Source organism: Ictalurus furcatus, chromosome 24 (genome assembly GCF_023375685.1).
Source record: "Ictalurus furcatus strain D&B chromosome 24, Billie_1.0, whole genome shotgun sequence".
Taxonomy (NCBI): Eukaryota; Metazoa; Chordata; class Actinopteri; order Siluriformes; family Ictaluridae; genus Ictalurus; species Ictalurus furcatus.
The window spans coordinates 6,210,012-6,221,114 of record NC_071278.1 but is presented as its reverse complement, the minus strand read 5'-3'; the positions used below and the strand labels follow the sequence as shown (position 1 = coordinate 6,221,114).

General features: G+C 40.6%; 2 long non-coding RNA genes across 3 annotated transcripts; one reads left to right on the top strand and one right to left on the bottom strand.

The window, feature by feature from the left end:
• The first annotated feature begins 185 nt into the window (after positions 1-185).
• Positions 186-1,835, top strand: LOC128600104 (uncharacterized). Its single transcript, XR_008384515.1, has 2 exons — positions 186-287; positions 995-1,835. It is a non-coding gene; the product is annotated as an uncharacterized LOC128600104 (long non-coding RNA).
• Positions 1,836-6,239: 4,404 nt separating this feature from the next.
• Positions 6,240-10,555, bottom strand: LOC128600102 (uncharacterized). Of its 2 annotated transcripts, none has more exons than XR_008384512.1 (4): positions 9,505-10,555; positions 7,785-9,234; positions 7,391-7,607; positions 6,240-7,258 (listed from the first exon to the last, which is right to left on the bottom strand). It is a non-coding gene; the product is annotated as an uncharacterized LOC128600102 (long non-coding RNA). The 2 variants fall into 2 exon arrangements; XR_008384513.1 differs by having other exon boundaries at positions 7,391-7,508.
• Between the last annotated feature and the right edge of the window lie 548 nt (positions 10,556-11,103).

The window sequence follows — 11,103 nt, the reverse complement described above, 5'->3', positions numbered from 1 at the left end:
CTCATTTACATATCCCACTCTCTATTGGTCCAGTCCCAGAGTCATTTACATATCCCACTCTCTATTGGTCCAGTCCCAGAGTCATTTACATACCCCACTCTCTATTGGTCCAGTCCTAGAGAATATTTGCATATCGCTCACTCAATTGGTCGAGATGGAAACAGACACACAGACACACACACACACACACACACACACAGACAAGCGCACACACCTTCCAGCAAACTCGAGCGCGATGACGTAACTGAGTGAATGGGCGTGCGGCGTGTCAGCTAATTTCCATGACGGTAAGATGCCTCAATTCTGCTTAAAAAGGTTCTCTTTAGGGATTTTCGGAAATGACGACGCCAGACTTTACTCACAGACTTATTTTAACTTCACACACACACACACACACACACACACACACACACACATATATATATATATATATATATATATATATATATATACTACCTACTGTACTGACCCTGAGTGACAGGAGTGTATGTCTGGCTGTGTGTCTTCTCTCTCAGGCTAATCTAATGTTCATGCTTTCACCTGCACACACTCACCTGGCCTGGGTCTGATGGGAACCGTCATTACACCATCATGATAAACACAGATGAAGTAAAGATCCTGGGTTAATTCATTAATTTATGCATCTTCAGCCAGAAGGAACACTGGGTGCAAAAGTGCAAGACACACACACACACACACACACACACACACACACACACACACACACCTAGGGGCATTTGTGGTCACCTGTAGTCCACCTACAGGTTTTTGGGGTGATGGGAGGAAACCGGAGCACCCAGAGGAAACATATACAGACAATAACCCGAGCTCAGGACTAAAACTATATCATATCAACATTTACACAGAGCTGAAAGTAAAAAGTCAAAATTTCTTGTCCAGAGAAGCACACTTCACAGCTGAAGAGATTGTTCCATTACGTGCAATCCCCTTACAGTAAACGAATGACATGAATTACCTTCTGTGTTTGTCACAGCAGTAGATTTCGGTGACCTTGCCGTCTGATGATGAAATCAGCTTTGAAGAACCCCCACAGCGTCCGTCTGACTCACGCAGGATGCAGGTGGAGAAGATCGAACAGGGTCTGGTGTAACTCAGAACTTTAAGTGTCACTTCCTTCTGAAAACATCACGTTACCGGCGACTGAATGTGAAGTTCAGTAAAATAAATATTATTTTACTCTTTCTTTTTGTCCTTATAAAAGAAAAGCTACCACTGAAATGTTTTGATGAACATGCTCACAGACGGATTGTAGTAATGAGGTAGCTCTTCAGTAATGTTCTGGTGATACAGTATATCTGGTATATAGTGGTACTGAAACAGCAGTGTTTTCAAGCTGTGAGGAAACACCCTGACACGTGAGAAGCAGGAAGGCAGTATGTCTGGTGTAATATCTGTGTGTGTGTGTGTGTATGTGTGTGTATGTATGTGTGTGTGTGTGTGTGTGTGTGTGTATGTGTGTGTGTGTATGTGTGTGTATGTGTGTGTAAAATTGTGTACAAGCTCTTTATATAATGAATAGAATTCATTACATCATGATTTCTCAGATATAGAACAAGAAGGTATCTACATGCAGATTTAAATAGCCGTCCACCCTTATACACTTCATATTATTATAACGTTTATTTTTTTACACAAATGTTTTATACATCTGTTTTAGGCACTATATTTCCCACTGTTGTTGTTTTCGAATCATGCCTGCAAGGAGCATTGTAACTCTGAAAGGACAGAAGCTCAGTCATGTTTGAAGGAGTGTAGAACTCGATGCTGGTTCTGCGTGCACTGTGTTTAAATAAAGCTCAGGCGTTTCACCCCTACTGTCTTTGGGTGTGTGTTTGTGTGCGTTTCCATGGTTATGAACAAGAGAAACACGGCCCATCCCTTGAACATCATCACAAGATATATACACTACATGACCAAAAGTTTGCGAACCCCTGACCATCACACCCATATGTGGTTCTTCCCCAAACTGTTTAAACCACGCAATTATATAGAAGTTCTCTGTACGCTGTAGAATTACAATTTCCCTAATAGCTGAGGACCTAAACTTGTTCCAGCACGACACAAAGTGCACAAACTGATTGTGACGCCCCAAAATCTAGTGGAAAGCCTTCACAGAAGAGTGGAGGCTTCTCCACTGGTGCCTGATACGTCATTAGGGACGCAAATCTGCATTGACTAAAGTTTCTATTGTTAAAATCATTATACAAATATTAAACGTTTAATTGAAAATGGAAAGAGACTTGTTGGAGACGCTTCTACATAACTGTGTATAAGTGTAGCAGCAGGCAATGACACACAGTAGCTTCACGCTTTTCTTTCTAATCTCTGTCTGTCTCTTACACGTGACGCCATGCGGACTCTGATTGCCTTTGTCTCAGGAAAACACTGATGCCTTCTGACTAGAGACGAACAGAACACAAGCCTTTCAGCCTCAAAACAATCAAATGCATTTCATTCATTCTTTGTCCTGTTGCCATTGTTTTAGCTCTTCCTCCTAAATCAATGTTATGACTGTTGGTAGCAAAATAATCTGCTAATTCGTTCACCTCAAGTCATCGCTTCATCCTGGTCAGGATCAGAGTGTATCCGGAGAGAAATAAAAGATCTACCTCCGGTCTGGAGGAAACCCACAGGAACACAGGGAGAACATCCAGAACTCCACACAGAGCGTAACCCGAGCTCAGGATCATCAGTGATTTGAAATAATCTCAATCAAATTAAATGAAAACCTTCTCTTCAGTTCCCTGTTTGTAGGATTGTGTAGAAATTGTATTATTTTATGTGTCGAGTCAGAATACTCGTGTAGTAACAAATTCAAGTTCAATCTTAGTTAAAGTTCAGCGTACAACGTCTCCCCACTGCTTCCATAACAACCATTTCTTTTGCCAGAGAATTTGTGGTTGCGCTGCAATGCAGTTTCAGAAGACCAAAAATGGCTGCTGCTGCTGCTCCTGATAAAAACCACAAGGTTTCAGTACAGAATCTGCAAACTATTATAAACATGGATGACAATGATCTGAATTTCTCATGGGTGACAACTCCAGATCTTACAATGATCTTCTTTTTGACGAGATATTGTATATGGATGGGGTATATTAATGTGTGTGTGTATGGGGGGTGGGTATCTGTCTGGAGCCAGTGATCATTGGCATGTAGCAGACTCTTGGCCCCTGTGGAAGATCTCTCTCTCTCTCTCTCTCTCTATCTCTCTCTCGCTTCTTTGACCTACAGTTGCTGTGTGACCAGGCAGCCTTGTGCAGTAATGCCAGAACTCTAAAGGCCGGCACAAACAATAAACTCCTAAACAATAAGGAGTTTCTGCATATTTACAAGACCTTCACTTCATGTGCTTTACTAAACCACTGCCATCTCGCCAATGTGTCAAAACAAGATCCTTAAAGGCAAATGTCTGGTCATGTCTCATGCGTAATGGGTTTGCTTCATACTGGGGTTGCTAAACATTAGTCTAATTGCTAAACTTTACAATGCTTTCTACATATACAACATGCAATCCACACGAGTCCAGCAATACACTGTACAGCGTGGGAAATAAGTACTGAACGCGTCAACATTTGATTCAGTAAATATATTTCCAATGAGGTTATTCACATGAAATTTTCACCACACATCAGTATTAACTCAAGAAATATGGAAATATCAAGAATTAACAACATTAAAGTCCATAAATAAAGTTATGTGTAATAAAGTGGAATGACATGGGGAAAAAAGTATTGAACACACTAAAAAAAAGCAGTTCTCCAAGGCAAGGTAAGGAACCAGCTGAAATCTTTAAGTAATTACGCCCCCTATCTGTGCAAATTAATATCAGCTGGGTTAGTAAACTGATGGTCTGTAAAAAGGCTTTTCATTACCAAGGAGTCACACAAGAAACATCTCATGATGGGTAAAAGCAAAGAGCTCTCCCAAGACGTTACAGATAGAGATCTGAAGTTCTGAATCTTCCAGTAAGCACCATCAGGGTCATTATCCACAAGTGGAAGCAACATCACTCGGTCATCAACCGGCCACGCACAGGAGCTCCTCGCAAGATTTCTGACCAGGGAGTCAGAAGAATAGTCAGAAGAGTAGCCCAAGAGCCAAGGACCACTCGGAAAGAGCTCCAGAAACACTTGGAGGCAGCAGGTGCCATCGTCACAGAGAAAACAATAGGCAATGCACTCCACTGCTCACGCTCACCTCACAAGACTTCATTACTAAAGAAAAGGCATGTCAAAGCTCGTTTAAAGTTTGCTACAACTCATTTGGACAAGCCTATGAAATACTGGGAGAGTGTAGTCTGGTTAGATGAGAGCAAAACTGAACTTTTTGTCTGTCATATTACACACCATGTTTGGAGAAGAACTGGTACTGCACATCACCCTAAAAACACTACACCAACAGTGAAGTTTGGAGGTGAAGCATCATGGTGTGGGGCTGTTTTTCATCATATGATACTGGCAGACTTCATATAATTGAAGGAATGGAGCCCTTTACCGGGAGAAAGTGAGAGCTTGTTTGAGGGAACTGTTTATAGAACAGGAGCTAACTTGTCTCATGGAGATTCCACCACAATAAATCTAACTACAAATGGTTCAAAAGCACTGATCATTGGCTCTACACTTTTTTTCTTAGAGCACTGTTTTATGAATCCCCTCCCTCTGTTCCAAATTCTCGTGAAGTACTTTAATAAGCTCTGAAGGAAAGAAAAAAACGAGTGATGCACAATAGAGAAAACTACAGGGTTAGAGTTACTGGAATCCAAGCCTTACATTCATCTGTACATTTCTATAGCAACACTAATGGAGAACATGGAGGACTACAAGGCTTTCTGAGTATCATAATCGGATTAAGTGCAGATTCAGACTTATAGAATTTGGGTTATTAAGAGGAATACGATATCAAACCAGCCCATCTGGCACCAACAACCCTGCCCCCATTTCTTCCCTCTTCTGATGTTGAAAAACATCAAAACACTTATTTACTGCTCGCGGATCTTCATGATGGAATAGTGTGTAAGCAAATGTGTGGTTGTAAGAGTTAAAGTTCATGTGACAGTGACACATAACATAACATGATCTGTGTAATACGTATAGTACTCGAGATAGACCACTCGAGAAGTTTTACATTTCTGTTTCTCTTTTCCATCAGTCCAATTTGAATTCAGTTTCTTTGTCACTAAGCAGCTTTACTGTATATTTATCCCTAGTGAGCAAGCTAGAGTCGACGATGGCAACATGAGGAAGAAATCAGATTCAGAAGAGAACCCATCGTCATGTGGGTGACACCTGATAGCACGATTATAAATCATTTCTCTTCTACACTTGTATTCTATACTATGAAGTGTGTTGGAAAGATCTTCAGTGCATCAGGATCTTTGCTGATTTCAGTGGAGTTTTAGCTGTAAGTCTATTTGCAGTTATCCAGTATATAATGAATGAGACTTTTTAGCAAGTGCAATCATTAGGCTGCCAAAGAGAGAACATTTATAATCATCTTCACGAGCAGTGGGCGATTCTCCGGTGAAGGACGCTCCAAGCTGAAGTTCAGCATCAGGATGGATCGGGCAGGTCTGGAAGGTAGATATCTCATCAGGCCTTGGGAGTAACATGTGTAAAATGCATTGTCCTTCTGTTCTGATGCTGAACGTCTGTTTAATACTAGACAGGAATGAACTATAGTCTTTGATTTGTGCCAATATTTTGTTGCAATGCTATGATCTCCTAATCATTGTCTTCATTTGTTTTCAGCAAAACATGTAAAACACGCTGGGAAGAAAGTGAATAATATCGGTGGTGACCGGCTCTCACAAACAAGCACTACATGAAAATATTGGATCATTTATTCAACTTGAACTCGCCTTTAAAGGTTAAAGAGGGGAAGAAAGATGGATTGTCCACATAATTGAGTGTTATTCCATCATTACGTACCCTTCTTAAGCTATTACAGTAGTATTAGTTAAATGGAATTAGTTAGTCATGTTAGTAGTATTTATTAGCATGTGTAATAACAAATGCTCTGCGGTTAACGGTAACGATTAGACGAAACGTTAAATCTTACAGTGATCTGTAAGTCATCTTCCAGTCTTGTGCTCTGCAGATGTAGAAATCATTATGCGCTTGCACGGGCCAGGTTTTTACATTTTTTGGAATGCATCTGTGCGTGAGTGAAAAGCAGTCGCATTGCTATGGTTTTGGTTCGGCATAGGGATGATTGCCAGGGCCATATTCTCAACACACAGATCTGTGGCATTTATACGGCTGTAGTGAAGGTCTGACAATACCAGGAGCACATCGAGGCAGCGTGACTACGTATACACGTGTATGTGCAAGATAACCATCTTCTCGAACTAGTAGTATAGCACTTATCAGTGGTATAAATTGATGTTGCAATTCTGTGCCTGGAACACACCTACTAAGCCCCCTACTTCCTAATAACCACAGCCAAATGGTAGAAAATTCAACCATGAGAAATGCTAAGCCAACTCATAGAGGATTTCTTAAAAGTGTTGACGATCTACTGGTGAAGGAAAAATATCGATATCGTATGCTAAAGAAACACGGCTCACCCTTTTTGTCAGGACTGACTGAAACTTATGTTTAATGATATGTTTGGTCATTTGTAACACACATTTGCATTGCATATACAAGACAGATAAAAAATTTAATGCAGATAAAATCCATAAATGCATTATTTAACCATATTGATGGGTTTCATGAGTCCATACGTCCATCTGCATACGTCCAACCACATATGTCTGACCACTTACATCCAACTGCTTACATCCAACCACTTACGTCCACCTGCATACATTCCCTTGCTTCTTCAGATGGTTCATAAAATACAAGACGTTTAATGCAGATAAAATCAATCGATGCATTATTTAACTATAGTTATGGGGTTTCATGAGTCCATACATCCACCCGCTTATGTCCACCTTCATATGTCCGACCGCTTATATCCAACTGCATACGTCCAGCCACTTCCCTCCAACCGCTTACGTCCAACCACTTATGTCCAACTGCTTCATGAACCATTATATTCCTTCACTGTGTCCCAATGAACCTGAATCATGCTGCAAACTTATGAAACTACTAACCAAAGCATATATCATTTTTCCTACCTCAAGATTTTTGGGGTCAACTTCTGTCTGAATACCACATCCCCTTATATGACGTGTCATGGATTCAGTCGTATTATTTCTACCAGGATGTTCCACTGCGAGGGCTTTGACTTTCAGCTGTCAGAAGAGAAAATTAATGCTGCTAAGTCATGTCCTAATATAACTGAATTGACCTGATGTTCTATGACCATGGCTGCGAGATCTGTGAGATTCATGCAGCTCAACGGACACACAATATTAAAAACATACCTCTATTTCACCCCTTCTAACCACCAAGGGAGCTGTTTGAACATCTGGATAACTTCTTGTGTACGTGAGCACACACGTAGAAACCCTTAGCACAAGGTCACATGGTGACCACAGGACGCTGTAAAATGGTATCATCAGTGGTCATAGTTCCCTTTATTTCTTCTCGCCTTTGTACGCATGACTACATCTATCATCAGCAGCTGATTTACTGCTACTTCTGGCAGAGTGCAGAGTATTTGAATTAAAATCTCACTACTGCTTTTCAACTCGTCTAAAGCCACCAATAGGAAGACGGTATGGAAGAAGTGAAACGCATGGAAGAGGTACAAATACAGCATTTCCTTTAAGCTCATTGTTTATTTTTACACAGATTGAGAAGCTTCACTGTTAACACCTTTGTCATGTGGGAAGACTACACCACATGCATTTGAACAACATCCCCAGCCCGGATCCTTGGGGGAACACACACTGCACCGAAATAGCCAGATAGCATCTCAAATCAATTCTGTCTGTACCTCGTCTGCAACAACAACAACAGAAAAACAGTGTCGAAACGACGTATAACCCCCTGCCCCATCGCCCCCCTTCTTAGAGGGGGATTATAGATTTTCCCAAAGCCAAAGTGCATTGTGCACAGATCCGATTCCCATCGTGGGGATATGTGTTCTCAGCTCTACATACAATGCATGCAGCATTTTCTTTTATACAAACATTCCAGCCTTGTTTAATGAAGATATTTTGTGATTTGCTTCTTGAGGACTCTCAGGAGCTCTGGAGGCGGTATGCAGGTGATGAAGAGCTGGAGAATGATCTAAAGAAGAAGTCCCACAATGTAGTGTACACTCTGAATAGTAAAGGTGGCTAAAAGCTATTGTAAATGATTCTGTATTGTAGAAGATTGTAGTTTAGTTTTATAAAGAAGACTGGACTTCACAAGTTCCCATACCCTGATCCTGGAGTGTCATGCACATTTAATGAAAAAAAAAAATTATGACTTTTTATTAATTTTTACTGATAACACAGAACACAAAAGAGAATGATTCTCTATTGAACCAAACATTTCTATTCCAAATATTCTGCCACCCAGGGACCCGTGAATCTACAGAACAAACTGCCATTAGATGCCTTATAGACAGTCACAGAAGTCTGAATTAAAACCATTCAATCCCAGTTAAATAGGCTAATAACTAAAGAGCTGAGCTATGATTTTCACATACCTCATTTCGCCTGCAGTAAGGTGCTAAACCGGGCCAGGAACACATTTAAACACAGGAAACACACAACAGAAAAGACACAAAAGAGTCCTTATGCTGTGAATCTGCTCAGAACGTTCAGAACTGAAGGGTGTCTCAAATATATATTAATACTGTAATTACTTGTAGGACTGGAAGAAATCCTGTCGTCCAGAGAACCCAAAAAGTTCCTAATATTGAGAAAACATCTGGGCCAAGCTGCCTAGCTCCTGTTTTGGGAGCCAAGGAAAAACAAGACAAGCTGCCATGTGTGAAGAGTGAAGAAAACCAGGTCAAAGCCACTGTGCTGCTTTCACCCCTTGCTGCGATGCGAGGTCGATCAAACTGGCAGCGTCCTTGAAAAATGGGCTTCTTCTGTCAGAATGTTTTGTTTGGCAAAGCGTTCCCCCTCTGTGGACCGCTGCTCTTTGAAACAAATCCCTTTCCTTTCCATGAAAGTAGGGAGATTAGTTGAATCTTGCCCACCACCTATGTGCACTTCGGAAGCGGCCTCTTCCTGGATGTCGTTCCCGATTTCCGAATTTACGAGCGCTTTCTTGCCACAGTATGGCTAATCAATTCAGCTCAGTCAGATGCTTCGTCTGCAAAACCCTGGCATGCAAAGAACAACATATTTTACTCAATCCATACAAATAATCTCCAATCATTTCCAACCACATGTACCACATATTTTTACATATTGAATAAAGAGAATTCAAGCTTGTCTGAGTACAGAACGAAGCTAGGTGTAGATGTATGTCTTGATTTTTACATTAAAAAAAAAACATATTTATGGCCTCTAAGTTAATGCGAGTCATTATTTTTAAAGGAATGTTAGAGTTGTCCTATTTTTAAAAGATTTTAATGTATTTTCTGTCATACATAAAGTCATTGAAGTCTCTAGCTGTGGTGTCGAGTCTGCTCATCAGGAGATTATGGAGAAAGGCTCATGTCTGGATAGATTTCGGTAGGAATCAGTTCGATTCAGTTTTGTTTAGAAGATAAAATTATACAGCACTTACTGTATATAACACTTTTAGCAATAGACTTTGTCACAAAGCTTTAGATATAAAACATAAGCCAGAAGTGAAAGACGTGAAGAAAAACTCCATGAGACGATATGAGGAAGAACCTGGAGAGGAACCAGACTCAAAACATCTTCATTTGGGTGACACCGGATAGGTGGACTAGTTATAACATAACTAAAAGGGAGCTCCGGAAGGTAACGCAGACATGAGGGCGCCCTGGGACATAAAGCAGCCAGCCACGCCACCATCAAGGTTTAGCCGTAGGCTCAGCTGAGTCAGCTTGCACGCTCTCCAGGCCCTGAGTCAGGAAACCATGATGCTCCTTCTTCATGTGAATCTGAAATGTGTTTGATCATGACATGGTTCACAGGATAAGGTTCCTACTGTATGAACATACTCAATATGGCCATAAATATATGGACACCTAACCATCACACCCACTTGTGGGTCCAATTAGCCTCGGACAAGTCTCACATGAATCTCTCCAGTGCTGTACCCTTTGTGTAATACTCTCATAGGTGTAACCTGATGCTTGAAAACCTGGACTTATCATTTGTCTTTCGGCGAGTAGATGATGCTTGTTATATGACTCATCGGTATTCATGTAACAGGACACTCCAGAAGCTCACTGTCCCGAAAGTGCTTAAGGATCCGTTAAAAACAAGGACTTTTTTTTGTCGTAAACAAGTGAATAAATAAAGAAAACGTTTGCTAGTAGCTGGAGCTACACACACTGTATGAGTGATATGACGTGATCTCACTGGGTGTGTGAATAGAGAAAATTCCTGTCCTTCAGAACCATAACCTCTACAGAAGAAGTCCAGAGGTGAAGTCCACCTGAAACCTGAGCAGATGTGCAAAATCGCCAAAGATGGTTCTCACTTCAGCTGTGCGTCAGAGCACAATGTAACTCATCAGTACATGGCCTGAGGAACAAAACAAAACAAAACACTGCCTCAGAGGATATCAGCATACCATTCAACCATTCTCATATATATATATATATATATATATATATATATATATATATATATATATATATATATATCTCCAATAAAATACTTACCCTACCAGCGGGGTTAGATATACACATTGTTATCTAACATTAACAACTACATGTAGTTTTCATCGCAGTGTTCAAGTTTTGTTATACATGATCTTGTGGAAGAGGATGATTTATAATCCCGCTGTCTGGTGTTAGCTAGAAGAAGATGGGTTCCCTTTTGAGTCTGGTTTTATTCCTGATGTTGTCTCATGGAGTTGCCCTAGGGATCTAAATCTAAATCTAATGGACCTGAGTGTAAATATTAAAACTGATATTGTGATCAACTGGAATCCATGCTGCTGTGTGCTAAATTTCATGCCATTCCATTGCAGTGTTTGTGTAAATAAAACATCGTTTTATCCGAGGTTGGATTGTGACATAAGCCAGAGATGATTGGATAAGCAGGAT